The sequence below is a fragment of the Carassius carassius genome, chromosome 22 (genome assembly GCF_963082965.1).
Source record: "Carassius carassius chromosome 22, fCarCar2.1, whole genome shotgun sequence".
NCBI classification, from domain to species: domain Eukaryota; kingdom Metazoa; phylum Chordata; class Actinopteri; order Cypriniformes; family Cyprinidae; genus Carassius; species Carassius carassius.
In genome coordinates, this window is record NC_081776.1 from 31,882,965 (window position 1) to 31,910,544 (window position 27,580).

The window sequence follows — 27,580 nt, forward strand, 5'->3', positions numbered from 1 at the left end:
TGAGTTGTGCCACTGGCACAACTTAACTCAGGCCCTTTGGCACAAATCACCCCAACCCCACCATTTTAGAAAAAATGCATCATCCATCAGTTTTGAGCTAACATCATGCTAGCTGTATAGACTCATAATGTAGCTTACCAAAGCACTAAAACATGTGTGAAATGTTTTCAAACTTGTCTATAACTGTTCAGACACAACAATCAAAAAATCATGATCATAGAAATTTTACTTTGAAAGGCAAAAAAATGTTTTTTTAACTTAAATGTGCTTACCTCTCATGCAATAAGGCTCTCTTCTTTGCAGGATGAGTGAAATGGCTGAGTCATCAAAAATGTGTGGACACATGACCGATTTCTTCTATGGTTCCCTAGAAACAGGGGGTGGCACAACTTCCCCACTGGCACAAATCACCCCACTCTCCCCTACATATATACACAACCTTGTGCAAGGAATGTCTTTGGCAAATGACATGCCCAGATCTCAAATACTGTTTTGTAGCACAGTGAAGTCATTTTTTCTTTTCCTTTATCCACCTCTGCTTCTCAGTCTCATAGAATGGAGACTGCTGAAAGTCTCTCCATGACATTTCTGCACTCATTCCCTGAGCCTGATAAAGAGAAAACACTTTAGCAGGACAGTAAATGTATTTGCCTGCCACTCCAGGTAAACCAGTGTGAATATGAGGACTGTTGGGTCCTTGTTTCAGTGGCAGGTGGCAGAATCTGCACAGACGACCAGTAGGATGCTCTACTGCTGACTTCCGCTTGCTTCTCTCATCAGTGACCCTCTTCCTAGCTGCCCCTCTCTGCTTAGAGGCCTCCAGTTCCCGCTGAAAAAAAGGAGTCTCTGCAAAGTCTTCAAAAGGCATTCTGGGGTTGGTCAGGCCCTCTGCTGAATATGTGTCAAATACTTTCTTGGAGCAGTAGAAGTATTTAACATCACTACCTTGATAGAAGAAATGTATTGAGGAGCCATCACCCATGTATCGAGACTTAGGCTGGCCACAGGCTAAACAGGATCTGGTTTGCTTTTTTTGCAGCGCCTGCAAATGTTGTTGCTGCTGAACTGCCTGCTGCTTCTCTATGATGTCCTTCACCATCTTCTCGAACGCTGTCTGGTCCAGAGGGACAGCCTCAGGAACAGCCTTTGCAGGTGGATTGACTGCGGCAGGTGGCAGTACTGTCACTGGGACTCTGATTGTTTCACTGCCTGAGTGAAGACGCTTCCATAACTGCTGTGTCTCCAAGAGCTTTTCTGGGCTGGTGTTGATAGAAGCATTAGTGTTCTTTTTTTTAGCAAGGTGTTTTATGTACCTGCTTATGTGCTGCTTTCTGGTGGAATGCAGAAGGCTGTTGGGGTCAGTACAGGCACTCTGTACCATAGCAGCATATTCAGCATCCACCTTTGTAAGGAGATCCTTGCTCCCATGATGCTTGGCCAGCAAACCATCAATTGCATTTCTCATTGGATCCGTCCATCTGTTATGGTCCAACACAAAAACTCGGCCACCGGTCTTAATAGGTCCAGTGCGAGCAGCACAGGGAGAAGCAGCTACAGGCAGTGGTGATGTGCTTGGGAGTTCTAAAAGAGATTCACAAAATTACTAACTTAAGTATTTGTTTTTTGTGTCCATAGATGAGGCAGACAGATTACACACATTGACGCCTGTATGTATTATATAGTTACCTCCAAATAAAAGACACTCCTCAGATGTTTGTTCCTTCATTGTCACAGCACTTGGTGTAGGAAACTGGTGAAAAATGACAGGCTGTGAGGTAGCCTCTGGTTCTGCAGCAAGAGGGGTCTCAGCAGAAGAGGTATCCTTTAGGCATTCCTAAAAAAATGAGTGCAATATGCAAGTGAGAATTATAAATGTATTATTTTTATTAAAAAAAACTGTTATCAATTTTTTTAAAGGCTTACCTGAGATGGGAATGGAAACGGAACGCCAGATGAAGACTCCTCTTGCATCTCCACATCTCCTAGGTCTGTCTTCCTGCTTTTGTGCTTGTCAAAGTAAAGAGGCACAGGTCGACAACCTGGCTCCACGTATTGCAGGCCAAACCTCTCTCCTGTGTCCCTGCTGGAGATGTGCAAGGCTGGATATTTGGGTTGCCCTGTCACTCTTATAGATGCCCTGTTTAACTCCATCATCAAAACAGGGTCAAACACTCCAGGTAAGACAACCCCAGGCTGCTTTAGGTCCACCAGCCGCTGATAATTCCAGCGTGCCACACCAGTCATACCCTGTGCTTGGAACAACTCAGGAGAGACACGATTGCCTGTTACCCACTGAGCCTGGTGGAAATGAAACCCCTCCTGCTGTGAAGTGCCTCTCACAGGGATCCAAATGGGCACAGCAGCTCCATCACCCTTGACATGATTCAGCTGTAGGGTTCCACCATTTCTGTAGAGGATTCCTTCCTCCACCTCAGGATCACTCAGGCAGCCTCTAAGGATGTGGATAAGCTAAATCCACCATAATTTTAACATTGAGGGTTTGAAAAGGAAGATGTTGTTGGGATCCTTTGCCAGATAGAAATGGTGTAACACTTCTTCCACCCTTTGAACCAGCTCTCTGGGATGTGGCACTTTTGTCCTGCAGTGCTCTCTGATGTGCAGCTTGGTGGGATTAGCAGGCTCGATACCACAGAATCTGTATGCGTTCTTCAGTTTCTCCAGGTCACTCTGATCAACTACAGAGAAGGCAGAAGAGAGGAACTGGCAGAAGGAGCCATACAGAGGATGGTGCTCCGAAACACACTCCCTGGTGAACCGCCGCATACAGTGAAACAAGTCCAGTTTAACAACCATGTCCTCGTTGAACTTCCTGCACGCGGCATGTAAATTCTTGAGGTTTCCTGATGTAACCTCTGCCACAATAGCTTCTGTGGTCCTCCAGGCTTCCCACTGCTGGTGCTCATAAGGTCCTGGCTCCATCACTCTGAAAGCGGCACAGCAGTCCCTAAGTACATAAAGGAGAAAGAAAAATACATTTTAATGTATTCATAACCTTTGCTTACACCACTTGATGTAATGTTTGGTTAGATGTGATGATTTATACCTGTCCACCCACTGGTACTTGGCCTTGGGAATACCAGCAGCACTGTAGCGATTGGATAGCCCACAGTACATTGACTCCAATGACTGCTCACTTTCACTCTGCAGCATCACCCAGGACAGAATCATCCAGTTCTCGTTCATCACAGCATAGGATGACATTGTGCCAGATAAGAGGGTCACTTTTCTAGCAACTTTGCGTGTGTGATCTGACCTGAACACCTTTCCAAAAGTGCCTTGTAGGAGCTGAGTGAGAGCTGCTTACTGCCGCTGATATTCATGAAGGAGGCACTCTATTAAATAGTGTGCAGAGACAGACACCCCATTCCACCCATCAGTGTCTCCGTAATCCCCAAACGGTGCAGGTGTGTCATCCTTCCTCAGTGCCCCAGTGATGGTTTTCTGACCATACATCCCTGCTTCAGCATCCCTGACATTCTGCACACTGAGAAGGTAAGCCAGATGTGCTCTTTCAAATTTAAGGTGAAGCACCTCAGACAGCTGGTTGGCCATGTCATTAGAGGATTTTCCAGAGCGCCTCAGTTCATCCATCACTGTTTTACAGATTGCCTTCTTATGGGTGAGGAAGGCTGGCAAGACGTTTCTGAATCGCTGTGGTAGAATGTCCAGCCCCTGAGGTTTATCAGCAAACCAGTATCTTTTGCATGCCTTACAACACAGACGTGAAGCAAGGATGTAAAATTACCCAGTAGTACCAAGGATCACTCTGGGTCTTCCCACACCAGAGGACACAACATTTGGATTTTGACATCTGTAAAGACAAGGCAGGATGTAATTGTTCCTAAGCCTTTCCATTATACTGTGCTCAGGTTTCCAAATGAAAAATGGATGGAGTTGGAAGTATTTGGGTGATGGAAGGCCAGTGTTTGTCTCTATAAGCTCAGGCTGAGGTGGATAGCGCCACAAGGAGACCATATTCATGAGGTGTCTTACTGGGTGTGATCCTGGCCAGAGCCCCATGGATTCCATCTCTGTCTTCATCCAAATTCTTTGATGAAGAGAGCAGTTCCAGCGGCTGATATCTTGCAAGTAGCTAGGAACAGGTGCTTCTTTCTGTACAGAAGGCATTGATGCAGGAGCTGTAGGTGCTGATTGTGCAGCAGGAGGTGGTACAGGCCCATCAGTCTGTGAAGAAGGCATACTGGGACTGGGAGAACTAGAGACTGCATGTGATGTCGACAGAACTGGATTGAACACAAAAAAAAAAAAAAAAAAAATATATATATATATATATATATATATATATGTGTGTGTGTGTGTGTATTAAAATGATTGCACATGATGTGTATTTAACTGTCTTTACCTTTTTTGTAGCTGAGAACAGGGGCTTCAGTCAGTGCAGATGGCATTGGTGCCGGTGTTGATTGTGTTGCTGCAGGTGGTACAGAGCCTTCACCCCGTGAAGAAGGCCTACACACAGGAACTGATGTTGATGGAGGCTGTGGCAGACCTGCATGGAACAGCACAAGGAGGAAATAAAAAATATATTAAAACACTGAATGTACATGATGTGTATTTAATTGTCTTGACTACATTAAATGACTCATTTAATGTAATGCATGAATCATTGTTTATTCTATCATTCTATTTATCCTAGGAATGCAAATTCTAATAATGTTCAAAAGTCTGTAAGTAAACATTCCACTTATAACAACAAATGACACTTTAAATACCATGCATACAATTCATGAAGTGCACTCACCCTCACCACTGGTATGTTCAACCCTTAATTATAGTTAGAACAAAAAAAAACATGTTTTTTAGAACAGGCAAGAACACTGCCAAAGCAACAAATAAGATAATTAAATTCAGAAATAGAGGATAAGTCTGTATGTAACAGAATAAGCCTCTGAATCTGATTTGGAAAGTAACCTGCTGTAGACAAGTGTGTGGATTCCGTGGCTGCAGATGATCCTGAAAATTAAGCATAATTTGAACATTTTTGCTCCAGTATGTGCAATTGCATGTGTCAAAAACATGCTGAACTTGAAATGGCTCTGTATAACACACATGACGTGACTCTTGATTCACTTACTCAGCTGTGTGAGATAATTTTGTTGTAGACAGACTCATCATTATCCTCTCCACCTCTTCATCCTCCTCCATCACTATAAAACAAAATCAATGGATCAGTAGGCTTTAAGTAACAATATAAGCAAATTTGCATGAATTTTATTAAATTACCAGGCTGATCAGAAGCAGTACTGGAAGGAACAAGTGGTCTTGCAGTGGAAGCTGATGGTGAGGGCAACGGAGGAGTGTTTATTGTCAGCTGTTGTTGCTGCTGTTTTAAAAGATACTGCTGCAAGTTGTACATTTTGCTGCCTGGAACACACTTCTGCTTCATTATAAAGAAAGCATATCCATCTGCCCTGGTATCCCAAATTTGTCTCCAAGTGTCTTGAGCTCTTGTTCCAAATCCAACAGTATTGTCTTCCTTTATCAAAACTGGCAATGGATCTGGCCTTTGAGACAGATACCGTTTAAGATCATCAATTTCCTTAAAGCTTCTTGAGTATTCAATAAAGGAAATTAGACTATCTTTGCAAGGACCCTCTGGGTTGAACTGCCCAGCCTGTTCTTCTTCCTCAACCTTATTGGACAGGTACAAAGCATAGCCGACATCATTCTCTAGTAACCACCTGAAAGACTGGCCCTTGTATTTGCCAAACTGTAGAATGTATTCTCCCAACACCTCTTGCTTGTCAGAGACATCCCCTCCTCTCTGTAAGACAACAGAACGGGCATTCATCCTGACCAGATCTTCTCTTTGAGGTGTTGACTTGTTCTGCAGTGAAGGGTTGTCTTTAATTTTTTTTGCCTCTTCTGATGGTTCCCTGCGTAAATGGCCTGATGGGCCTTTCCTGAAAGACACCTTGTATCTCCCGGGGAAAAAAACTGTTTTCTTCATGTTGCTGTTCTGAAATCATGGCCACATAAAAATACTTAATATAGTGAAATAAGGCAGTTATCAGCAGCAGTTATATATATATATATATATTATATATAAGTTATTTTAACTTGCCATAATATTTCATAATATTACAGTTTTTAAGCTTAATAAATGCAGCCTTAGAGCATAAGAGACTTATAAATTTGTGTTATTTAATATTTATTTAATCCACTCAATATATGAGTATGTATATAAAATATTTAATATGAAAATGTATACATGTATATATTAAAACAAGTTTAACTAATTAAAAATGTTGTTTTATATACACACAGTTTAAATTATACCATTAAATTGCACAAGTACAATGTAATATATATAATAATATAGAATATATATGTAATAAATGTAATATGTGTGTGTAATACATATTAATTACATTATTAGTATCATATTGCATTGTTAACATTTTCAAAAAAACATTTTTAAGTACTTAGAGATCAATTATGAAACCTTCACTCTTACAAAGAAACTATAACAATTATATAAAATAACTGCTGTATGTTCAACTATGAGTTTGGTTTAATATTTCCTAACATCACAAACCATTCAACACAATTAACAATACCATTACATGAGAATATACATGTCATTTATATGATAATGTATTTACAATACAGAAAGTTAATATTGCTAAAGTAACGTAGCATTTAACTTAACTTACCTTCTCGCTTAACGTTAATTGCGTTGATCTCGAACTCTTATGTAAAAACAGCGGTCACCTGAGGTAAAACTTTTGCGACGGTAGTTTAGACAGTAAATGCTTGCCAGCAAACTTGTTTTGTTTTGTACAACAATTCGGTAAACGGATATCTCTCCGATCGTGAAACTGGTCTCCTCCCCTCCTCCACTCACTACGAATGATTGACAGATGACACCAGGCTTCTTAAATTCCCCGCCACGGAAGAGGCGAAACAGCGCCAGGAAATCTACGTGTGGCCACAAATATATTGCATCCGTAGTGTTAAGCACTACCATAGAGAATGAATGGGAAAAGTTAAGAGAAGTTAAGCTTAACTATTTTCGGCTCCCGCGCGAAAGGTCCCCAGTTCGAAACTGGGCGGGAACAGTGAATCTCTTTTTCACAATGGTTCAATTGGCATTCTGTTGAGGAGGAACTCAATGCTACCGAAGCTTTGCGGCCAAGAGGCATGAATATAGTCAGCAAAGGTGTAGTTGATGCAGAAATGAAAGAGCAGTCACTGTTTGACCTAAACCTATCCCACACTTGTGCCATTTCAAGCCTGCGTGGCTTTCTTCTGAGGAACACGAACGAAGATATTTGTCAGAGTGGCCCTCTGTTAGGCAGCAGCTCTACGTCACGAAGGCCTTTCTTTACACAGGTGTGAAGACAATTATTAAGCCACACTAGGCAGCAGTAACTGCCACACCGACAGACTCTGTACTTTAAACCAGGCAGTTTCAATGAACAGATGGATGTGCACTCAAAGACAAAATATTTCGTATAATGTTAAAAACAATTAAATTAAATAACCTAAAAAAGAGCAAAAAAGTAATGGTCACAGAGCAATCCTTCAAACAACTGGAAAAATGCTTGGTTTGCATCTAAAAAAAAAGTTATTTGCAGACTGAAGAGCACAACGCAATCTGTAATTTTATTCGTGCTCCAAGAAGCGTGCGATGAAAAGGTCAGATACAACCTTGACTGCAGGTTTCCGTAGTGTAGAGGTTATCACATTCGCCTTACACGCGAAAGGTCCCCAGCTCGAAACTGGGCGGAAACAGGTGGGGGGCTTTTTTTCTTTCTGTGGTGAAATGGCTGTCTGGTAGGCAGGTGGTCCAAGCTGCAAACGCCTTAATTCCGAGGTAAGGGAAATTATTTGGAAACTCGGCGTAGACTGCCACGCCGAATGAACTCTGTCCTGTTGTGTGTGGGATTTACACAGATTGCCTATTTGCTTTTGGGCACATCATTGTATAGATTATGAAGACAGAGAACTAGTGTGGAAGTGGGGAGTTTCTGTAGTGTAGTGGTCATCACGTTCGCCTAACACGCGAAAGGTCCTCGGTTCGAAACCGAGCAGAAACAGCTGCATCCTTTTGATGAAAAGTATGAACCCTTTTTAGCCGACTGTGGGCTTTAGAAGACATTACCTTTATGCACATTTTACAGAGACTTCAATTAAAAATGTTGGACTGTTTTAGAGGTAGGTAGGTTTCCTACCTCTAAAACAGGTATTCCTAAATTATTAATTTAGGAATAATTTCCTAAATTAAGGGAAATTATTTGGAAACTCGGCTTAGACTGCCACGCCGAATGAACTCTGTCCTGTTGTGTGTGGGATTTACACAGATTGCCTATTTGCTTTTGGGCACATCATTGTATAGATTATGGCGAAAGAGAACTAGTGTGGAAGTGGGGAGTTTCTGTAGTGTAGTGGTCATCACGTTCGCCTAACACGCGAAAGGTCCTCTGTTCGAAACCGAGCAGAAACAGCTGCTTCCTTTTGATGAAAAGTATGAACCCTTTTTAGCCGACTGTGGGCTTTAGAAGACATTACCTTTATGCACATATTACAGAGACTTCAATTAAAAATGTTGGACTGTTTTAGAGGTAGGTAGGTTTCCGTAGTGTAGTGGTTATCACGTTCGCCTCACACGCGAAAGGTCCCCAGTTCGAAACTGGGCGGGAACAGTGAATCTCTTTTTCACAATGGTTCAATTGGCATTCTGTTGAGGAGGAACTCAATGCTACCGAAGCTTTGCGGCCAAGAGGCATGAATATAGTCAGCAAAGGTGTAGTTGATGCAGAAATGAAAGAGCAGTCACTGTTTGACCTAAACCTAACCCACACTTGTGCCATTTCAAGCCTGCGTGGCTTTCTTCTGAGGAACACGAACGAAGATATTTGTCAGAGTGGCCCTCTGTTAGGCAGCAGCTCTACGTCACGAAGGCCTTTCTTTACACAGGTGTGAAGACAATTATTAAGCCACACTAGGCAGCAGTAACTGCCACACCGACAGACTCTGTACTTTAAACCAGGCAGTTTCAATGAACAGATGGATGGTGCACTCAAAGACAAAATATTTCGTATAATGTTAAAAACAATTAAATTAAATAACCTAAAAAAGAGCAAAAAAGTAATGGTTACAGAGCAATCCTTCAAACAACTGGAAAAATGCTTGGTTTGCCACTCAAAAAAAAGCTATTTGCAGACTGAAGAGCACAACGCAATCTGTAATTTTATTCGTGCTCCAAGAAGCGTGCGATGAAAAGGTCAGATACAACCTTGACTGCAGGTTTCCGTAGTGTAGAGGTTATCACATTCACCTTACACGCGAAAGGTCCCCAGCTTGAAACTGGGCGGAAAGAGGTGGGGGCTTTTTTTTCTTTCTGTGGTGAAATGGCTGTCTGGTAGGCAGGTGGTCCAAGCTGCAAACGCCTTAATTCCGAGGTAAGTTAAGGGAAATTATTTGGAAACTCGGCGTAGACTGCCACGCCGAATGAACTCTGTCCTGTTGTGTGTGGGATTTACACAGATTGCCTATTTGCTTTTAGGCACATCATTGTATAGATTATGGCGAAAGAGAGCTAGTGTGGAAGTGGGGAGTTTCTGTAGTGTAGTGGTCATCATGTTCGCCTAACACGCAAAAGGTCCTCGTTTCGAAACCGAGCAGAAACAGCTGCTTCCTTTTGATGAAAAGTATGAACCCTTTTTAGCCGACTGTGGGCTTTAGAAGACATTACCTTTATGCACATTTTACAGAGCCTTCAATTAAAAATGTTGGACTGTTTGAGGGAGGTAGGTAGGTAGGCTTCCGTAGTGTAGTGGTTATCACGTTTGCCTCACAAGCAAAAGGTCCCCAGTTTGAAACTGGGCGGGAACACTGAATCTCTTTTTCACAATGGTTCAATTGGCATTCTTTTGAGGAGGAACTCAACGCTACCGAAGCTTTGCGGCCAAGAGGCATGAATATAGTCAGCAAAGGTGTAGTTGATGCAGAAATGAAAGAGCAGTCACTGTTTGACCTAAACCTAACCCAAACTCGTGCCATTTTAAGCCTGCGTGGCTTTCTTCTGAGGAACACGAACGAAGATATTTGTCAGAGTGGCCCTCTGTTAGGCAGCAGCTCTACGTCACGAAGGCCTTTCTTTACACAGGTGTGAAGACAATTATTAAGCCACACTAGGCAGCAGTAACTGCCACACCGACAGACTCTGTACTTTAAACCAGGCAGTTTCAATGAACAGATGGATGGTGCACTCAAAGACAAAATATTTCGTATAATGTTAAAAACAATTAAATTAAATAACCTAAAAAAGAGCAAAAAAGTAATGGTCACAGAGCAATCCTTCAAACAACTGGAAAAATGCTTGGTTTGCCACTCAAAAAAAAGCTATTTGCAGACTGAAGAGCACAACGCAATCTGTAATTTTATTCGTGCTCCAAGAAGCGTGCGATGAAAAGGTCAGATACAACCTTGACTGCAGGTTTCCGAAGTGTAGAGGTTATCACATTTGCCTTACACGCGAAAGGTCCCCAGCTCGAAACTGGGCGGAAACAGGTGGGGGCTTTTTTTCTTTCTGTGGTGAAATGGCTGTCTGGTAGGCAGGTGGTCCAAGCTGCAAACGCCTTAATTCCGAGGTAAGTTAAGGGAAATTATTTGGAAACTCGGCGTAGACTGCCACGCCGAATGAACTCTGTCCTGTTGTGTGTGGGATTTACACAGATTGCCTATTTGCTTTTGGGCACATCATTGTATAGATTATGGTGAGAGAGAACTAGTGTGGAAGTGGGGAGTTTCTGTAGTGTAGTGGTCATCACGTTCGCCTAACATGCGAAAGGTCCTCGGTTCGAAACCAAGCAGAAACAGCTGCTTCCTTTTGATGAAAAGTATGAACCCTTTTTAGCCGACTGTGGGCTTTAGAAGACATTACCTTTATGCACATTTTACAGAGCCTTCAATTAAAAATGTTGGACTGTTTGAGGGAGGTAGGTAGGCTTCCGTAGTGTAGTGGTTATCACGTTCGCCTCACAAGCAAAAGGTCCCCAGTTTGAAACTGGGCGGGAACACTGAATCTCTTTTTCACAATGGTTCAATTGGCATTCTTTTGAGGAGGAACTCAACGCTACCGAAGCTTTGCGGCCAAGAGGCATGAATATAGTCAGCAAAGGTGTAGTTGATGCAGAAATGAAAGAGCAGTCACTGTTTGACCTAAACCTAACCCACACTCGTGCCATTTTAAGCCTGCGTGGCTTTCTTCTGAGGAACACGAACGAAGATATTTGTCAGAGTGGCCCTCTGTTAGGCAGCAGCTCTACGTCACGAAGGCCTTTCTTTACACAGGTGTGAAGACAATTATTAAGCCACACTAGGCAGCAGTAACTGCCACACCGACAGACTCTGTACTTTAAACCAGGCAGTTTCAATGAACAGATGGATGGTGCACTCAAAGACAAAATATTTCGTATAATGTTAAAAACAATTAAATTAAATAACCTAAAAAAGAGCAAAAAATTAATGGTCACAGAGCAATCCTTCAAACAACTGGAAAAATGCTTGGTTTGCCACTCAAAAAAAAGCTATTTGCAGACTGAAGAGCACAACGCAATCTGTAATTTTATTAGTGCTCCAAGAAGCGTGCGATGAAAAGGTCAGATACAACCTTGACTGCAGGTTTCCGTAGTGTAGAGGTTATCACATTCGCCTTACACGCGAAAGGTCCCCAGCTCGAAACTGGGCGGAAACAGGTGGGGGCTTTTTTTCTTTCTGTGGTGAAATGGCTGTCTGGTAGGCAGGTGGTCCAAGCTGCAAACGCCTTAATTCCGAGGTAAGTTAAGGGAAATTATTTGGAAACTCGGCGTAGACTGCCTCGCCGAATGAACTCTGTCCTGTTGTGTGTGGGATTTACACAGAATGCCTATTTGCTTTTGGGCACATCATTGTATAGGTTATGGCGAAAGAGAACTAGTGTGGAAGTGGGGAGTTTCTGTAGTGTAGTGGTCATCACGTTCGCCTAACACGCGAAAGGTCCTCGGTTCGAAACCGAGCAGAAACAGCTGCTTCCTTTTGATGAAAAGTATGAACCCTTTTTAGCCGACTGTGGGCTTTAGAAGACATTACCTTTATGCACATTTTACAGAGCCTTCAATTAAAAATGTTGGACTGTTTTAGAGGTAGGTAGGTAGGTAGGTTTCCGTAGTGTAGTGGTTATCACGTTTGCCTCACACGCGAAAGGTCCCCAGTTCGAAACTGGGCGGGAACAGTGAATCTCTTTTTCACAATGGTTCAATTGGCATTCTGTTGAGGAGGAACTCAATGCTACCGAAGCTTTGCGGCCAAGAGGCATGAATATAGTCAGCAAAGGTGTAGTTGATGCAGAAATGAAAGAGCAGTCACTGTTTGACCTAAACCTAACCCACACTTGTGCCATTTCAAGCCTGCGTGGCTTTCTTCTGAGGAACACGAACGAAGATATTTGTCAGAGTGGCCCTCTGTTAGGCAGCAGCTCTACGTCACGAAGGCCTTTCTTTACACAGGTGTGAAGACAATTATTAAGCCACACTAGGCAGCAGTAACTGCCACACCGACAGACTCTGTACTTTAAACCAGGCAGTTTCAATGAACAGATGGATGGTGCACTCAAAGACAAAATATTTCGTATAATGTTAAAAACAATTAAATTAAATAACCTAAAAAAGAGCAAAAAAGTAATGGTCACAGAGCAATCCTTCAAACAACTGGAAAAATGCTTGGTTTGCCACTCAAAAAAAAGCTATTTGCAGACTGAAGAGCACAACGCAATCTGTAATTTTATTCGTGCTCCAAGAAGCGTGCGATGAAAAGGTCAGATACAACCTTGACTGCAGGTTTCCATAGTGTAGAGGTTATCACATTCGCCTTACACGCGAAAGGTCCCCAGCTCGAAACTGGGCGGAAACAGGTGGGGGCTTTTTTTCTTTCTGTGGTTAAATGGCTGTCTGGTAGGCAGGTGGTCCAAGCTGCAAACGCCTTAATTCCGAGGTAAGTTAAGGGAAATTATTTGGAAACTCGGCGTAGACTGCCACGCCGAATGAACTCTGTCCTGTTGTGTGTGGGATTTACACAGATTGCCTATTTGCTTTTGGGCACATCATTGTATAGATTATGGCGAAAGAGAACTAGTGTGGAAGTGGGGAGTTTCTGTAGTGTAGTGGTCATCACGTTCGCCTAACACGCGAAAGGTCCTCGGTTCGAAACCGAGCAGAAACAGCTGCTTCCTTTTGATGAAAAGTATGAACCCTTTTTAGCCGACTGTGGGCTTTAGAAGACATTACCTTTATGCACATTTTATAGAGCCTTCAATTAAAAATGTTGGACTGTTTTAGAGGTAGGTAGGTAGGTAGGTAGGTAGGTTTCCGTAGTGTAGTGGTTATCACGTTTGCCTCACACGCGAAAGGTCCCCAGTTCGAAACTGGGCGGGAACAGTGAATCTCTTTTTCACAATGGTTCAATTGGCATTCTGTTGAGGAGGAACTCAATGCTACCGAAGCTTTGCGGCCAAGAGGCATGAATATAGTCAGCAAAGGTGTAGTTGATGCAGAAATGAAAGAGCAGTCACTGTTTGACCTAAACCTAACCCACACTTGTGCCATTTCAAGCCTGCGTGGCTTTCTTCTGAGGAACACGAACGAAGATATTTGTCAGAGTGGCCCTCTGTTAGGCAGCAGCTCTACGTCACGAAGGCCTTTCTTTACACAGGTGTGAAGACAATTATTAAGCCACACTAGGCAGCAGTAACTGCCACACCGACAGACTCTGTACTTTAAACCAGGCAGTTTCAATGAACAGATGGATGGTGCACTCAAAGACAAAATATTTCGTATAATGTTAAAAACAATTAAATTAAATAACCTAAAAAAGAGCAAAAAAGTAATGGTCACAGAGCAATCCTTCAAACAACTGGAAAAATGCTTGGTTTGCCACTCAAAAAAAAGCTATTTGCAGACTGAAGAGCACAACGCAATCTGTAATTTTATTCGTGCTCCAAGAAGCGTGCGATGAAAAGGTCAGATACAACCTTGACTGCAGGTTTCCGTAGTGTAGAGGTTATCACATTCGCCTTACACGCGAAAGGTCCACAGCTCGAAACTGGGCGGAAACAGGTGGGGGCTTTTTTTCTTTCTGTGGTGAAATGGCTGTCTGGTAGGCAGGTGGTCCAAGCTGCAAACGCCTTAATTCCGAGGTAAGTTAAGGGAAATTATTTGGAAACTCGGCGTAGACTGCCACGCCGAATGAACTCTGTCCTGTTGTGTGTGGGATTTACACAGATTGCCTATTTGCTTTTGGGCACATCATTGTATAGATTATGGCGAAAGAGAACTAGTGTGGAAGTGGGGAGTTTCTGTAGTGTAGTGGTCATCACGTTCGCCTAACACGCGAAAGGTTCTCGGTTCGAAACCGAGCAGAAACAGCAGCTTCCTTTTGATGAAAAATATGAACCCTTTTTAGCCGACTGTGGGCTTTAGAAGACATTACCTTTATGCACATTTTACAGAGCCTTCAATTAAAAATGTTGGACTGTTTGAGGGAGTTAGGTAGGCTTCCGTAGTGTAGTGGTTATCACGTTCGCCTCACAAGCAAAAGGTCCCCAGTTTGAAACTGGGCGGGAACACTGAATCTCTTTTTCACAATGGTTCAATTGGCATTCTTTTGAGGAGGAACTCAACGCTACCGAAGCTTTGCGGCCAAGAGGCATGAATATAGTCAGCAAAGGTGTAGTTGATGCAGAAATGAAAGAGCAGTCACTGTTTGACCTAAACCTAACCCACACTCGTGCCATTTTAAGCCTGCGTGGCTTTCTTCTGAGGAACACGAACGAAGATATTTGTCAGAGTGGCCCTCTGTTAGGCAGCAGCTCTACGTCACGAAGGCCTTTCTTTACACAGGTGTGAAGACAATTATTAAGCCACACTAGGCAGCAGTAACTGCCACACCGACAGACTCTGTACTTTAAACCAGGCAGTTTCAATGAACAGATGGATGGTGCACTCAAAGACAAAATATTTCGTATAATGTTAAAAACAATTAAATTAAATAACCTAAAAAAGAGCAAAAAATTAATGGTCACAGAGCAATCCTTCAAACAACTGGAAAAATGCTTGGTTTGCCACTCAAAAAAAAGCTATTTGCAGACTGAAGAGCACAACGCAATCTGTAATTTTATTAGTGCTCCAAGAAGCGTGCGATGAAAAGGTCAGATACAACCTTGACTGCAGGTTTCCGTAGTGTAGAGGTTATCACATTCGCCTTACACGCGAAAGGTCCCCAGCTCGAAACTGGGCGGAAACAGGTGGGGGCTTTTTTTCTTTCTGTGGTGAAATGGCTGTCTGGTAGGCAGGTGGTCCAAGCTGCAAACGCCTTAATTCCGAGGTAAGTTAAGGGAAATTATTTGGAAACTCGGCGTAGACTGCCTCGCCGAATGAACTCTGTCCTGTTGTGTGTGGGATTTACACAGAATGCCTATTTGCTTTTGGGCACATCATTGTATAGGTTATGGCGAAAGAGAACTAGTGTGGAAGTGGGGAGTTTCTGTAGTGTAGTGGTCATCACGTTCGCCTAACACGCGAAAGGTCCTCGGTTCGAAACCGAGCAGAAACAGCTGCTTCCTTTTGATGAAAAGTATGAACCCTTTTTAGCCGACTGTGGGCTTTAGAAGACATTACCTTTATGCACATTTTACAGAGCCTTCAATTAAAAATGTTGGACTGTTTTAGAGGTAGGTAGGTAGGTAGGTTTCCGTAGTGTAGTGGTTATCACGTTTGCCTCACACGCGAAAGGTCCCCAGTTCGAAACTGGGCGGGAACAGTGAATCTCTTTTTCACAATGGTTCAATTGGCATTCTGTTGAGGAGGAACTCAATGCTACCGAAGCTTTGCGGCCAAGAGGCATGAATATAGTCAGCAAAGGTGTAGTTGATGCAGAAATGAAAGAGCAGTCACTGTTTGACCTAAACCTAACCCACACTTGTGCCATTTCAAGCCTGCGTGGCTTTCTTCTGAGGAACACGAACGAAGATATTTGTCAGAGTGGCCCTCTGTTAGGCAGCAGCTCTACGTCACGAAGGCCTTTCTTTACACAGGTGTGAAGACAATTATTAAGCCACACTAGGCAGCAGTAACTGCCACACCGACAGACTCTGTACTTTAAACCAGGCAGTTTCAATGAACAGATGGATGGTGCACTCAAAGACAAAATATTTCGTATAATGTTAAAAACAATTAAATTAAATAACCTAAAAAAGAGCAAAAAAGTAATGGTCACAGAGCAATCCTTCAAACAACTGGAAAAATGCTTGGTTTGCCACTCAAAAAAAAGCTATTTGCAGACTGAAGAGCACAACGCAATCTGTAATTTTATTCGTGCTCCAAGAAGCGTGCGATGAAAAGGTCAGATACAACCTTGACTGCAGGTTTCCATAGTGTAGAGGTTATCACATTCGCCTTACACGCGAAAGGTCCCCAGCTCGAAACTGGGCGGAAACAGGTGGGGGCTTTTTTTCTTTCTGTGGTTAAATGGCTGTCTGGTAGGCAGGTGGTCCAAGCTGCAAACGCCTTAATTCCGAGGTAAGTTAAGGGAAATTATTTGGAAACTCGGCGTAGACTGCCACGCCGAATGAACTCTGTCCTGTTGTGTGTGGGATTTACACAGATTGCCTATTTGCTTTTGGGCACATCATTGTATAGATTATGGCGAAAGAGAACTAGTGTGGAAGTGGGGAGTTTCTGTAGTGTAATGGTCATCACGTTCGCCTAACACGCGAAAGGTCCTCGGTTCGAAACCGAGCAGAAACAGCTGCTTCCTTTTGATGAAAAGTATGAACCCTTTTTAGCCGACTGTGGGCTTTAGAAGACATTACCTTTATGCACATTTTATAGAGCCTTCAATTAAAAATGTTGGACTGTTTTAGAGGTAGGTAGGTAGGTAGGTAGGTTTCCGTAGTGTAGTGGTTATCACGTTTGCCTCACACGCGAAAGGTCCCCAGTTCGAAACTGGGCGGGAACAGTGAATCTCTTTTTCACAATGGTTCAATTGGCATTCTGTTGAGGAGGAACTCAATGCTACCGAAGCTTTGCGGCCAAGAGGCATGAATATAGTCAGCAAAGGTGTAGTTGATGCAGAAATGAAAGAGCAGTCACTGTTTGACCTAAACCTAACCCACACTTGTGCCATTTCAAGCCTGCGTGGCTTTCTTCTGAGGAACACGAACGAAGATATTTGTCAGAGTGGCCCTCTGTTAGGCAGCAGCTCTACGTCACGAAGGCCTTTCTTTACACAGGTGTGAAGACAATTATTAAGCCACACTAGGCAGCAGTAACTGCCACACCGACAGACTCTGTACTTTAAACCAGGCAGTTTCAATGAACAGATGGATGGTGCACTCAAAGACAAAATATTTCGTATAATGTTAAAAACAATTAAATTAAATAACCTAAAAAAGAGCAAAAAAGTAATGGTCACAGAGCAATCCTTCAAACAACTGGAAAAATGCTTGGTTTGCCACTCAAAAAAAAGCTATTTGCAGACTGAAGAGCACAACGCAATCTGTAATTTTATTTGTGCTCCAAGAAGCGTGCGATGAAAAGGTCAGATACAACCTTGACTGCAGGTTTCCGTAGTGTAGAGGTTATCACATTCGCCTTACACGCGAAAGGTCCACAGCTCGAAACTGGGCGGAAACAGGTGGGGGCTTTTTTTCTTTCTGTGGTGAAATGGCTGTCTGGTAGGCAGGTGGTCCAAGCTGCAAACGCCTTAATTCCGAGGTAAGTTAAGGGAAATTATTTGGAAACTCGGCGTAGACTGCCACGCCGAATGAACTCTGTCCTGTTGTGTGTGGGATTTACACAGATTGCCTATTTGCTTTTGGGCACATCATTGTATAGATTATGGCGAAAGAGAACTAGTGTGGAAGTGGGGAGTTTCTGTAGTGTAGTGGTCATCACGTTCGCCTAACACGCGAAAGGTCCTCGGTTCGAAACCGAGCAGAAACAGCAGCTTCCTTTTGATGAAAAATATGAACCCTTTTTAGCCGACTGTGGGCTTTAGAAGACATTACCTTTATGCACATTTTACAGAGCCTTCAATTAAAAATGTTGGACTGTTTTAGAGGTAGGAAGGTAGGTTGGTTTCCGTAGTGTAGTGGTTATCACGTTCGCCTAACACGCGAAAGGTCCTCGGTTCGAAACCGAGCAGAAACAGCTGCTTCCTTTTGATGAAAAGTATGAACCCTTTTTAGCCGACTGTGGGCTTTAGAAGACATTACCTTTATGCACATTTTACAGAGCCTTCAATTAAAAATGTTGGACTGTTTTAGAGGTAGGTAGGTAGGTAGGTTTCCGTAGTGTAGTGGTTATCACGTTTGCCTCACACGCGAAAGGTCCCCAGTTCGAAACTGGGCGGGAACAGTGAATCTCTTTTTCACAATGGTTCAATTGGCATTCTGTTGAGGAGGAACTCAATGCTACCGAAGCTTTGCGGCCAAGAGGCATGAATATAGTCAGCAAAGGTGTAGTTGATGCAGAAATGAAAGAGCAGTCACTGTTTGACCTAAACCTAACCCACACTTGTGCCATTTCAAGCCTGCGTGGCTTTCTTCTGAGGAACACGAACGAAGATATTTGTCAGAGTGGCCCTCTGTTAGACAGCAGCTCTACGTCACGAAGGCCTTTCTTTACACAGGTGTGAAGACAATTATTAAGCCACACTAGGCAGCAGTAACTGCCACACCGACAGACTCTGTACTTTAAACCAGGCAGTTTCAATGAACAGATGGATGGTGCACTCAAAGACAAAATATTTCGTATAATGTTAAAAACAATTAAATTAAATAACCTAAAAAAGAGCAAAAAATTAATGGTCACAGAGCAATCCTTCAAACAACTGGAAAAATGCTTGGTTTGCCACTCAAAAAAAAGCTATTTGCAGACTGAAGAGCACAACGCAATCTGTAATTTTATTCGTGCTCCAAGAAGCGTGCGATGAAAAGGTCAGATACAACCTTGACTGCAGGTTTCCGTAGTGTAGAGGTTATCACATTCGCCTTACACGCGAAAGGTCCCCAGCTCGAAACTGGGCGGAAACAGGTGGGGGCTTTTTTTCTTTCTGTGGTGAAATGGCTGTCTGGTAGGCAGGTGGTCCAAGCTGCAAACGCCTTAATTCCGAGGTAAGTTAAGGGAAATTATTTGGAAACTCGGCGTAGACTGCCTCGCCGAATGAACTCTGTCCTGTTGTGTGTGGGATTTACACAGAATGCCTATTTGCTTTTGGGCACATCATTGTATAGATTATGGCGAAAGAGAACTAGTGTGGAAGTGGGGAGTTTCTGTAGTGTAGTGGTCATCACGTTCGCCTAACACGCGAAAGGTCCTCGGTTCGAAACCGAGCAGAAACAGCTGCTTCCTTTTGATGAAAAGTATGAACCCTTTTTAGCCGACTGTGGGCTTTAGAAGACATTACCTTTATGCACATTTTACAGAGCCTTCAATTAAAAATGTTGGACTGTTTTAGAGGTAGGTAGGTAGGTAGGTTTCCGTAGTGTAGTGGTTATCACGTTTGCCTCACACGCGAAAGGTCCCCAGTTCGAAACTGGGCGGGAACAGTGAATCTCTTTTTCACAATGGTTCAATTGGCATTCTGTTGAGGAGGAACTCAATGCTACCGAAGCTTTGCGGCCAAGAGGCATGAATATAGTCAGCAAAGGTGTAGTTGATGCAGAAATGAAAGAGCAGTCACTGTTTGACCTAAACCTAACCCACACTTGTGCCATTTCAAGCCTGCGTGGCTTTCTTCTGAGGAACACGAACGAAGATATTTGTCAGAGTGGCCCTCTGTTAGACAGCAGCTCTACGTCACGAAGGCCTTTCTTTACACAGGTGTGAAGACAATTATTAAGCCACACTAGGCAGCAGTAACTGCCACACCGACAGACTCTGTACTTTAAACCAGGCAGTTTCAATGAACAGATGGATGGTGCACTCAAAGACAAAATATTTCGTATAATGTTAAAAACAATTAAATTAAATAACCTAAAAAAGAGCAAAAAAGTAATGGTCACAGAGCAATCCTTCAAACAACTGGAAAAATGCTTGGTTTGCCACTCAAAAAAAAGCTATTTGCAGACTGAAGAGCACAACGCAATCTGTAATTTTATTCGTGCTCCAAGAAGCGTGCGATGAAAAGGTCAGATACAACCTTGACTGCAGGTTTCCATAGTGTAGAGGTTATCACATTCGCCTTACACGCGAAAGGTCCCCAGCTCGAAACTGGGCGGAAACAGGTGGGGGCTTTTTTTCTTTCTGTGGTTAAATGGCTGTCTGGTAGGCAGGTGGTCCAAGCTGCAAACGCCTTAATTCCGAGGTAAGTTAAGGGAAATTATTTGGAAACTCGGCGTAGACTGCCACGCCGAATGAACTCTGTCCTGTTGTGTGTGGGATTTACACAGATTGCCTATTTGCTTTTGGGCACATCATTGTATAGATTATGGCGAAAGAGAACTAGTGTAAAAGTGGGGAGTTTCTGTAGTGTAGTGGTCATCACGTTCGCCTAACACGCGAAAGGTCCTCGGTTCGAAACCGAGCAGAAACAGCTGCTTCCTTTTGATGAAAAGTATGAACCCTTTTTAGCCGACTGTGGGCTTTAGAAGACATTACCTTTATGCACATTTTACAGAGCCTTCAATTAAAAATGCTGGACTGTTTTAGAGGTAGGTAGGTAGGTAGGTAGGTTTCCGTAGTGTAGTGGTTATCACGTTTGCCTCACACGCGAAAGGTCCCCAGTTCGAAACTGGGCGGGAACAGTGAATCTCTTTTTCACAATGGTTCAATTGGCATTCTGTTGAGGAGGAACTCAATGCTACCGAAGCTTTGCGGCCAAGAGGCATGAATATAGTCAGCAAAGGTGTAGTTGATGCAGAAATGAAAGAGCAGTCACTGTTTGACCTAAACCTAACCCACACTTGTGCCATTTCAAGCCTGCGTGGCTTTCTTCTGAGGAACACGAACGAAGATATTTGTCAGAGTGGCCCTCTGTTAGGCAGCAGCTCTACGTCACGAAGGCCTTTCTTTACACAGGTGTGAAGACAATTATTAAGCCACACTAGGCAGCAGTAACTGCCACACCGACAGACTCTGTACTTTAAACCAGGCAGTTTCAATGAACAGATGGATGGTGCACTCAAAGACAAAATATTTCGTATAATGTTAAAAACAATTAAATTAAATAACCTAAAAAAGAGCAAAAAAGTAATGGTCACAGAGCAATCCTTCAAACAACTGGAAAAATGCTTGGTTTGCCACTCAAAAAAAAGCTATTTGCAGACTGAAGAGCACAACGCAATCTGTAATTTTATTCGTGCTCCAAGAAGCGTGCGATGAAAAGGTCAGATACAACCTTGACTGCAGGTTTCCATAGTGTAGAGGTTATCACATTCGCCTTACACGCGAAAGGTCCCCAGCTCGAAACTGGGCGGAAACAGGTGGGGGCTTTTTTTCTTTCTGTGGTTAAATGGCTGTCTGGTAGGCAGGTGGTCCAAGCTGCAAACGCCTTAATTCCGAGGTAAGTTAAGGGAAATTATTTGGAAACTCGGCGTAGACTGCCACGCCGAATGAACTCTGTCCTGTTGTGTGTGGGATTTACACAGATTGCCTATTTGCTTTTGGGCACATCATTGTATAGATTATGGCGAAAGAGAACTAGTGTGGAAGTGGGGAGTTTCTGTAGTGTAGTGGTCATCACGTTCGCCTAACACGCGAAAGGTCCTCGGTTCGAAACCGAGCAGAAACAGCTGCTTCCTTTTGATGAAAAGTATGAACCCTTTTTAGCCGACTGTGGGCTTTAGAAGACATTACCTTTATGCACATTTTACAGAGCCTTCAATTAAAAATGTTGGACTGTTTTAGAGGTAGGTAGGTAGGTAGGTAGGTAGGTAGGTAGGTTTCCGTAGTGTAGTGGTTATCACGTTTGCCTCACACGCGAAAGGTCCCCAGTTCGAAACTGGGCGGGAACAGTGAATCTCTTTTTCACAATGGTTCAATTGGCATTCTGTTGAGGAGGAACTCAATGCTACCGAAGCTTTGCGGCCAAGAGGCATGAATATAGTCAGCAAAGGTGTAGTTGATGCAGAAATGAAAGAGCAGTCACTGTTTGACCTAAACCTAACCCACACTTGTGCCATTTCAAGCCTGCGTGGCTTTCTTCTGAGGAACACGAACGAAGATATTTGTCAGAGTGGCCCTCTGTTAGGCAGCAGCTCTACGTCACGAAGGCCTTTCTTTACACAGGTGTGAAGACAATTATTAAGCCACACTAGGCAGCAGTAACTGCCACACCGACAGACTCTGTACTTTAAACCAGGCAGTTTCAATGAACAGATGGATGGTGCACTCAAAGACAAAATATTTCGTATAATGTTAAAAACAATTAAATTAAATAACCTAAAAAAGAGCAAAAAAGTAATGGTCACAGAGCAATCCTTCAAACAACTGGAAAAATGCTTGGTTTGCCACTCAAAAAAAAGCTATTTGCAGACTGAAGAGCACAACGCAATCTGTAATTTTATTCGTGCTCCAAGAAGCGTGCGATGAAAAGGTCAGATACAACCTTGACTGCAGGTTTCCATAGTGTAGAGGTTATCACATTCGCCTTACACGCGAAAGGTCCCCAGCTCGAAACTGGGCGGAAACAGGTGGGGGCTTTTTTTCTTTCTGTGGTTAAATGGCTGTCTGGTAGGCAGGTGGTCCAAGCTGCAAACGCCTTAATTCCGAGGTAAGTTAAGGGAAATTATTTGGAAACTCGGCGTAGACTGCCACGCCGAATGAACTCTGTCCTGTTGTGTGTGGGATTTACACAGATTGCCTATTTGCTTTTGGGCACATCATTGTATAGATTATGGCGAAAGAGAACTAGTGTGGAAGTGGGGAGTTTCTGTAGTGTAGTGGTCATCACGTTCGCCTAACACGCGAAAGGTCCTCGGTTCGAAACCGAGCAGAAACAGCTGCTTCCTTTTGATGAAAAGTATGAACCCTTTTTAGCCGACTGTGGGCTTTAGAAGACATTACCTTTATGCACATTTTATAGAGCCTTCAATTAAAAATGTTGGACTGTTTTAGAGGTAGGTAGGTAGGTAGGTAGGTTTCCGTAGTGTAGTGGTTATCACGTTTGCCTCACACGCGAAAGGTCCCCAGTTCGAAACTGGGCGGGAACAGTGAATCTCTTTTTCACAATGGTTCAATTGGCATTCTGTTGAGGAGGAACTCAATGCTACCGAAGCTTTGCGGCCAAGAGGCATGAATATAGTCAGCAAAGGTGTAGTTGATGCAGAAATGAAAGAGCAGTCACTGTTTGACCTAAACCTAACCCACACTTGTGCCATTTCAAGCCTGCGTGGCTTTCTTCTGAGGAACACGAACGAAGATATTTGTCAGAGTGGCCCTCTGTTAGGCAGCAGCTCTACGTCACGAAGGCCTTTCTTTACACAGGTGTGAAGACAATTATTAAGCCACACTAGGCAGCAGTAACTGCCACACCGACAGACTCTGTACTTTAAACCAGGCAGTTTCAATGAACAGATGGATGGTGCACTCAAAGACAAAATATTTCGTATAATGTTAAAAACAATTAAATTAAATAACCTAAAAAAGAGCAAAAAAGTAATGGTCACAGAGCAATCCTTCAAACAACTGGAAAAATGCTTGGTTTGCCACTCAAAAAAAAGCTATTTGCAGACTGAAGAGCACAACGCAATCTGTAATTTTATTCGTGCTCCAAGAAGCGTGCGATGAAAAGGTCAGATACAACCTTGACTGCAGGTTTCCGTAGTGTAGAGGTTATCACATTCGCCTTACACGCGAAAGGTCCACAGCTCGAAACTGGGCGGAAACAGGTGGGGGCTTTTTTTCTTTCTGTGGTGAAATGGCTGTCTGGTAGGCAGGTGGTCCAAGCTGCAAACGCCTTAATTCCGAGGTAAGTTAAGGGAAATTATTTGGAAACTCGGCGTAGACTGCCACGCCGAATGAACTCTGTCCTGTTGTGTGTGGGATTTACACAGATTGCCTATTTGCTTTTGGGCACATCATTGTATAGATTATGGCGAAAGAGAACTAGTGTGGAAGTGGGGAGTTTCTGTAGTGTAGTGGTCATCACGTTCGCCTAACACGCGAAAGGTTCTCGGTTCGAAACCGAGCAGAAACAGCAGCTTCCTTTTGATGAAAAATATGAACCCTTTTTAGCCGACTGTGGGCTTTAGAAGACATTACCTTTATGCACATTTTACAGAGCCTTCAATTAAAAATGTTGGACTGTTTGAGGGAGTTAGGTAGGCTTCCGTAGTGTAGTGGTTATCACGTTCGCCTCACAAGCAAAAGGTCCCCAGTTTGAAACTGGGCGGGAACACTGAATCTCTTTTTCACAATGGTTCAATTGGCATTCTTTTGAGGAGGAACTCAACGCTACCGAAGCTTTGCGGCCAAGAGGCATGAATATAGTCAGCAAAGGTGTAGTTGATGCAGAAATGAAAGAGCAGTCACTGTTTGACCTAAACCTAACCCACACTCGTGCCATTTTAAGCCTGCGTGGCTTTCTTCTGAGGAACACGAACGAAGATATTTGTCAGAGTGGCCCTCTGTTAGGCAGCAGCTCTACGTCACGAAGGCCTTTCTTTACACAGGTGTGAAGACAATTATTAAGCCACACTAGGCAGCAGTAACTGCCACACCGACAGACTCTGTACTTTAAACCAGGCAGTTTCAATGAACAGATGGATGGTGCACTCAAAGACAAAATATTTCGTATAATGTTAAAAACAATTAAATTAAATAACCTAAAAAAGAGCAAAAAATTAATGGTCACAGAGCAATCCTTCAAACAACTGGAAAAATGCTTGGTTTGCCACTCAAAAAAAAGCTATTTGCAGACTGAAGAGCACAACGCAATCTGTAATTTTATTAGTGCTCCAAGAAGCGTGCGATGAAAAGGTCAGATACAACCTTGACTGCAGGTTTCCGTAGTGTAGAGGTTATCACATTCGCCTTACACGCGAAAGGTCCCCAGCTCGAAACTGGGCGGAAACAGGTGGGGGCTTTTTTTCTTTCTGTGGTGAAATGGCTGTCTGGTAGGCAGGTGGTCCAAGCTGCAAACGCCTTAATTCCGAGGTAAGTTAAGGGAAATTATTTGGAAACTCGGCGTAGACTGCCTCGCCGAATGAACTCTGTCCTGTTGTGTGTGGGATTTACACAGAATGCCTATTTGCTTTTGGGCACATCATTGTATAGGTTATGGCGAAAGAGAACTAGTGTGGAAGTGGGGAGTTTCTGTAGTGTAGTGGTCATCACGTTCGCCTAACACGCGAAAGGTCCTCGGTTCGAAACCGAGCAGAAACAGCTGCTTCCTTTTGATGAAAAGTATGAACCCTTTTTAGCCGACTGTGGGCTTTAGAAGACATTACCTTTATGCACATTTTACAGAGCCTTCAATTAAAAATGTTGGACTGTTTTAGAGGTAGGTAGGTAGGTAGGTTTCCGTAGTGTAGTGGTTATCACGTTTGCCTCACACGCGAAAGGTCCCCAGTTCGAAACTGGGCGGGAACAGTGAATCTCTTTTTCACAATGGTTCAATTGGCATTCTGTTGAGGAGGAACTCAATGCTACCGAAGCTTTGCGGCCAAGAGGCATGAATATAGTCAGCAAAGGTGTAGTTGATGCAGAAATGAAAGAGCAGTCACTGTTTGACCTAAACCTAACCCACACTTGTGCCATTTCAAGCCTGCGTGGCTTTCTTCTGAGGAACACGAACGAAGATATTTGTCAGAGTGGCCCTCTGTTAGGCAGCAGCTCTACGTCACGAAGGCCTTTCTTTACACAGGTGTGAAGACAATTATTAAGCCACACTAGGCAGCAGTAACTGCCACACCGACAGACTCTGTACTTTAAACCAGGCAGTTTCAATGAACAGATGGATGGTGCACTCAAAGACAAAATATTTCGTATAATGTTAAAAACAATTAAATTAAATAACCTAAAAAAGAGCAAAAAAGTAATGGTCACAGAGCAATCCTTCAAACAACTGGAAAAATGCTTGGTTTGCCACTCAAAAAAAAGCTATTTGCAGACTGAAGAGCACAACGCAATCTGTAATTTTATTCGTGCTCCAAGAAGCGTGCGATGAAAAGGTCAGATACAACCTTGACTGCAGGTTTCCATAGTGTAGAGGTTATCACATTCGCCTTACACGCGAAAGGTCCCCAGCTCGAAACTGGGCGGAAACAGGTGGGGGCTTTTTTTCTTTCTGTGGTTAAATGGCTGTCTGGTAGGCAGGTGGTCCAAGCTGCAAACGCCTTAATTCCGAGGTAAGTTAAGGGAAATTATTTGGAAACTCGGCGTAGACTGCCACGCCGAATGAACTCTGTCCTGTTGTGTGTGGGATTTACACAGATTGCCTATTTGCTTTTGGGCACATCATTGTATAGATTATGGCGAAAGAGAACTAGTGTGGAAGTGGGGAGTTTCTGTAGTGTAATGGTCATCACGTTCGCCTAACACGCGAAAGGTCCTCGGTTCGAAACCGAGCAGAAACAGCTGCTTCCTTTTGATGAAAAGTATGAACCCTTTTTAGCCGACTGTGGGCTTTAGAAGACATTACCTTTATGCACATTTTATAGAGCCTTCAATTAAAAATGTTGGACTGTTTTAGAGGTAGGTAGGTAGGTAGGTAGGTTTCCGTAGTGTAGTGGTTATCACGTTTGCCTCACACGCGAAAGGTCCCCAGTTCGAAACTGGGCGGGAACAGTGAATCTCTTTTTCACAATGGTTCAATTGGCATTCTGTTGAGGAGGAACTCAATGCTACCGAAGCTTTGCGGCCAAGAGGCATGAATATAGTCAGCAAAGGTGTAGTTGATGCAGAAATGAAAGAGCAGTCACTGTTTGACCTAAACCTAACCCACACTTGTGCCATTTCAAGCCTGCGTGGCTTTCTTCTGAGGAACACGAACGAAGATATTTGTCAGAGTGGCCCTCTGTTAGGCAGCAGCTCTACGTCACGAAGGCCTTTCTTTACACAGGTGTGAAGACAATTATTAAGCCACACTAGGCAGCAGTAACTGCCACACCGACAGACTCTGTACTTTAAACCAGGCAGTTTCAATGAACAGATGGATGGTGCACTCAAAGACAAAATATTTCGTATAATGTTAAAAACAATTAAATTAAATAATCTAAAAAAGAGCAAAAAAGTAATGGTCACAGAGCAATCCTTCAAACAACTGGAAAAATGCTTGGTTTGCCACTCAAAAAAAAGCTATTTGCAGACTGAAGAGCACAACGCAATCTGTAATTTTATTTGTGCTCCAAGAAGCGTGCGATGAAAAGGTCAGATACAACCTTGACTGCAGGTTTCCGTAGTGTAGAGGTTATCACATTCGCCTTACACGCGAAAGGTCCACAGCTCGAAACTGGGCGGAAACAGGTGGGGGCTTTTTTTCTTTCTGTGGTGAAATGGCTGTCTGGTAGGCAGGTGGTCCAAGCTGCAAACGCCTTAATTCCGAGGTAAGTTAA

At 43.3% G+C, this 27,580-nt stretch overlaps 39 non-coding genes across 39 annotated transcripts; all 39 read left to right on the forward strand.

Moving 5' to 3' along the window:
- The first annotated feature begins 7,706 nt into the window (after positions 1 to 7,706).
- trnav-uac (transfer RNA valine (anticodon UAC)) lies at positions 7,707 to 7,779 on the forward strand. Its single transcript has one exon. It is a non-coding gene; the product is annotated as a tRNA-Val (tRNA).
- A 232-nt stretch (positions 7,780 to 8,011) lies between these two features.
- On the forward strand, positions 8,012 to 8,084 carry trnav-aac (transfer RNA valine (anticodon AAC)). The gene has a single exon. It is a non-coding gene; the product is annotated as a tRNA-Val (tRNA).
- Positions 8,085 to 8,418: 334 nt separating this feature from the next.
- On the forward strand, positions 8,419 to 8,491 carry trnav-aac (transfer RNA valine (anticodon AAC)). Its single transcript has one exon. It is a non-coding gene; the product is annotated as a tRNA-Val (tRNA).
- Positions 8,492 to 8,617: 126 nt separating this feature from the next.
- Positions 8,618 to 8,690, forward strand: trnav-cac (transfer RNA valine (anticodon CAC)). Its single transcript has one exon. It is a non-coding gene; the product is annotated as a tRNA-Val (tRNA).
- Positions 8,691 to 9,809: 1,119 nt separating this feature from the next.
- On the forward strand, positions 9,810 to 9,882 carry trnav-cac (transfer RNA valine (anticodon CAC)). Its single transcript has one exon. It is a non-coding gene; the product is annotated as a tRNA-Val (tRNA).
- A 913-nt stretch (positions 9,883 to 10,795) lies between these two features.
- On the forward strand, positions 10,796 to 10,868 carry trnav-aac (transfer RNA valine (anticodon AAC)). Its single transcript has one exon. It is a non-coding gene; the product is annotated as a tRNA-Val (tRNA).
- An 805-nt stretch (positions 10,869 to 11,673) lies between these two features.
- On the forward strand, positions 11,674 to 11,746 carry trnav-uac (transfer RNA valine (anticodon UAC)). The gene has a single exon. It is a non-coding gene; the product is annotated as a tRNA-Val (tRNA).
- Positions 11,747 to 11,982: 236 nt separating this feature from the next.
- On the forward strand, positions 11,983 to 12,055 carry trnav-aac (transfer RNA valine (anticodon AAC)). The gene has a single exon. It is a non-coding gene; the product is annotated as a tRNA-Val (tRNA).
- Positions 12,056 to 12,189: 134 nt separating this feature from the next.
- trnav-cac (transfer RNA valine (anticodon CAC)) lies at positions 12,190 to 12,262 on the forward strand. Its single transcript has one exon. It is a non-coding gene; the product is annotated as a tRNA-Val (tRNA).
- Positions 12,263 to 13,175: 913 nt separating this feature from the next.
- trnav-aac (transfer RNA valine (anticodon AAC)) lies at positions 13,176 to 13,248 on the forward strand. The gene has a single exon. It is a non-coding gene; the product is annotated as a tRNA-Val (tRNA).
- Positions 13,249 to 13,390: 142 nt separating this feature from the next.
- On the forward strand, positions 13,391 to 13,463 carry trnav-cac (transfer RNA valine (anticodon CAC)). Its single transcript has one exon. It is a non-coding gene; the product is annotated as a tRNA-Val (tRNA).
- Positions 13,464 to 14,067: 604 nt separating this feature from the next.
- Positions 14,068 to 14,140, forward strand: trnav-uac (transfer RNA valine (anticodon UAC)). Its single transcript has one exon. It is a non-coding gene; the product is annotated as a tRNA-Val (tRNA).
- Positions 14,141 to 14,376: 236 nt separating this feature from the next.
- Positions 14,377 to 14,449, forward strand: trnav-aac (transfer RNA valine (anticodon AAC)). Its single transcript has one exon. It is a non-coding gene; the product is annotated as a tRNA-Val (tRNA).
- Positions 14,450 to 15,254: 805 nt separating this feature from the next.
- trnav-uac (transfer RNA valine (anticodon UAC)) lies at positions 15,255 to 15,327 on the forward strand. The gene has a single exon. It is a non-coding gene; the product is annotated as a tRNA-Val (tRNA).
- A 236-nt stretch (positions 15,328 to 15,563) lies between these two features.
- On the forward strand, positions 15,564 to 15,636 carry trnav-aac (transfer RNA valine (anticodon AAC)). The gene has a single exon. It is a non-coding gene; the product is annotated as a tRNA-Val (tRNA).
- A 134-nt stretch (positions 15,637 to 15,770) lies between these two features.
- On the forward strand, positions 15,771 to 15,843 carry trnav-cac (transfer RNA valine (anticodon CAC)). Its single transcript has one exon. It is a non-coding gene; the product is annotated as a tRNA-Val (tRNA).
- A 913-nt stretch (positions 15,844 to 16,756) lies between these two features.
- trnav-aac (transfer RNA valine (anticodon AAC)) lies at positions 16,757 to 16,829 on the forward strand. Its single transcript has one exon. It is a non-coding gene; the product is annotated as a tRNA-Val (tRNA).
- A 138-nt stretch (positions 16,830 to 16,967) lies between these two features.
- On the forward strand, positions 16,968 to 17,040 carry trnav-cac (transfer RNA valine (anticodon CAC)). Its single transcript has one exon. It is a non-coding gene; the product is annotated as a tRNA-Val (tRNA).
- Positions 17,041 to 17,644: 604 nt separating this feature from the next.
- Positions 17,645 to 17,717, forward strand: trnav-uac (transfer RNA valine (anticodon UAC)). Its single transcript has one exon. It is a non-coding gene; the product is annotated as a tRNA-Val (tRNA).
- A 236-nt stretch (positions 17,718 to 17,953) lies between these two features.
- trnav-aac (transfer RNA valine (anticodon AAC)) lies at positions 17,954 to 18,026 on the forward strand. Its single transcript has one exon. It is a non-coding gene; the product is annotated as a tRNA-Val (tRNA).
- A 134-nt stretch (positions 18,027 to 18,160) lies between these two features.
- Positions 18,161 to 18,233, forward strand: trnav-aac (transfer RNA valine (anticodon AAC)). The gene has a single exon. It is a non-coding gene; the product is annotated as a tRNA-Val (tRNA).
- Positions 18,234 to 18,367: 134 nt separating this feature from the next.
- Positions 18,368 to 18,440, forward strand: trnav-cac (transfer RNA valine (anticodon CAC)). Its single transcript has one exon. It is a non-coding gene; the product is annotated as a tRNA-Val (tRNA).
- Positions 18,441 to 19,044: 604 nt separating this feature from the next.
- On the forward strand, positions 19,045 to 19,117 carry trnav-uac (transfer RNA valine (anticodon UAC)). The gene has a single exon. It is a non-coding gene; the product is annotated as a tRNA-Val (tRNA).
- A 236-nt stretch (positions 19,118 to 19,353) lies between these two features.
- Positions 19,354 to 19,426, forward strand: trnav-aac (transfer RNA valine (anticodon AAC)). The gene has a single exon. It is a non-coding gene; the product is annotated as a tRNA-Val (tRNA).
- A 134-nt stretch (positions 19,427 to 19,560) lies between these two features.
- Positions 19,561 to 19,633, forward strand: trnav-cac (transfer RNA valine (anticodon CAC)). Its single transcript has one exon. It is a non-coding gene; the product is annotated as a tRNA-Val (tRNA).
- Positions 19,634 to 20,546: 913 nt separating this feature from the next.
- Positions 20,547 to 20,619, forward strand: trnav-aac (transfer RNA valine (anticodon AAC)). The gene has a single exon. It is a non-coding gene; the product is annotated as a tRNA-Val (tRNA).
- A 138-nt stretch (positions 20,620 to 20,757) lies between these two features.
- trnav-cac (transfer RNA valine (anticodon CAC)) lies at positions 20,758 to 20,830 on the forward strand. The gene has a single exon. It is a non-coding gene; the product is annotated as a tRNA-Val (tRNA).
- A 913-nt stretch (positions 20,831 to 21,743) lies between these two features.
- Positions 21,744 to 21,816, forward strand: trnav-aac (transfer RNA valine (anticodon AAC)). Its single transcript has one exon. It is a non-coding gene; the product is annotated as a tRNA-Val (tRNA).
- Positions 21,817 to 21,966: 150 nt separating this feature from the next.
- On the forward strand, positions 21,967 to 22,039 carry trnav-cac (transfer RNA valine (anticodon CAC)). The gene has a single exon. It is a non-coding gene; the product is annotated as a tRNA-Val (tRNA).
- Positions 22,040 to 22,952: 913 nt separating this feature from the next.
- On the forward strand, positions 22,953 to 23,025 carry trnav-aac (transfer RNA valine (anticodon AAC)). The gene has a single exon. It is a non-coding gene; the product is annotated as a tRNA-Val (tRNA).
- A 138-nt stretch (positions 23,026 to 23,163) lies between these two features.
- Positions 23,164 to 23,236, forward strand: trnav-cac (transfer RNA valine (anticodon CAC)). Its single transcript has one exon. It is a non-coding gene; the product is annotated as a tRNA-Val (tRNA).
- Positions 23,237 to 23,840: 604 nt separating this feature from the next.
- Positions 23,841 to 23,913, forward strand: trnav-uac (transfer RNA valine (anticodon UAC)). The gene has a single exon. It is a non-coding gene; the product is annotated as a tRNA-Val (tRNA).
- A 236-nt stretch (positions 23,914 to 24,149) lies between these two features.
- On the forward strand, positions 24,150 to 24,222 carry trnav-aac (transfer RNA valine (anticodon AAC)). The gene has a single exon. It is a non-coding gene; the product is annotated as a tRNA-Val (tRNA).
- Positions 24,223 to 25,027: 805 nt separating this feature from the next.
- Positions 25,028 to 25,100, forward strand: trnav-uac (transfer RNA valine (anticodon UAC)). The gene has a single exon. It is a non-coding gene; the product is annotated as a tRNA-Val (tRNA).
- Positions 25,101 to 25,336: 236 nt separating this feature from the next.
- Positions 25,337 to 25,409, forward strand: trnav-aac (transfer RNA valine (anticodon AAC)). The gene has a single exon. It is a non-coding gene; the product is annotated as a tRNA-Val (tRNA).
- Positions 25,410 to 25,543: 134 nt separating this feature from the next.
- trnav-cac (transfer RNA valine (anticodon CAC)) lies at positions 25,544 to 25,616 on the forward strand. The gene has a single exon. It is a non-coding gene; the product is annotated as a tRNA-Val (tRNA).
- Positions 25,617 to 26,529: 913 nt separating this feature from the next.
- On the forward strand, positions 26,530 to 26,602 carry trnav-aac (transfer RNA valine (anticodon AAC)). The gene has a single exon. It is a non-coding gene; the product is annotated as a tRNA-Val (tRNA).
- Positions 26,603 to 26,740: 138 nt separating this feature from the next.
- trnav-cac (transfer RNA valine (anticodon CAC)) lies at positions 26,741 to 26,813 on the forward strand. The gene has a single exon. It is a non-coding gene; the product is annotated as a tRNA-Val (tRNA).
- A 604-nt stretch (positions 26,814 to 27,417) lies between these two features.
- trnav-uac (transfer RNA valine (anticodon UAC)) lies at positions 27,418 to 27,490 on the forward strand. Its single transcript has one exon. It is a non-coding gene; the product is annotated as a tRNA-Val (tRNA).
- Positions 27,491 to 27,580: the final 90 nt, after the last annotated feature.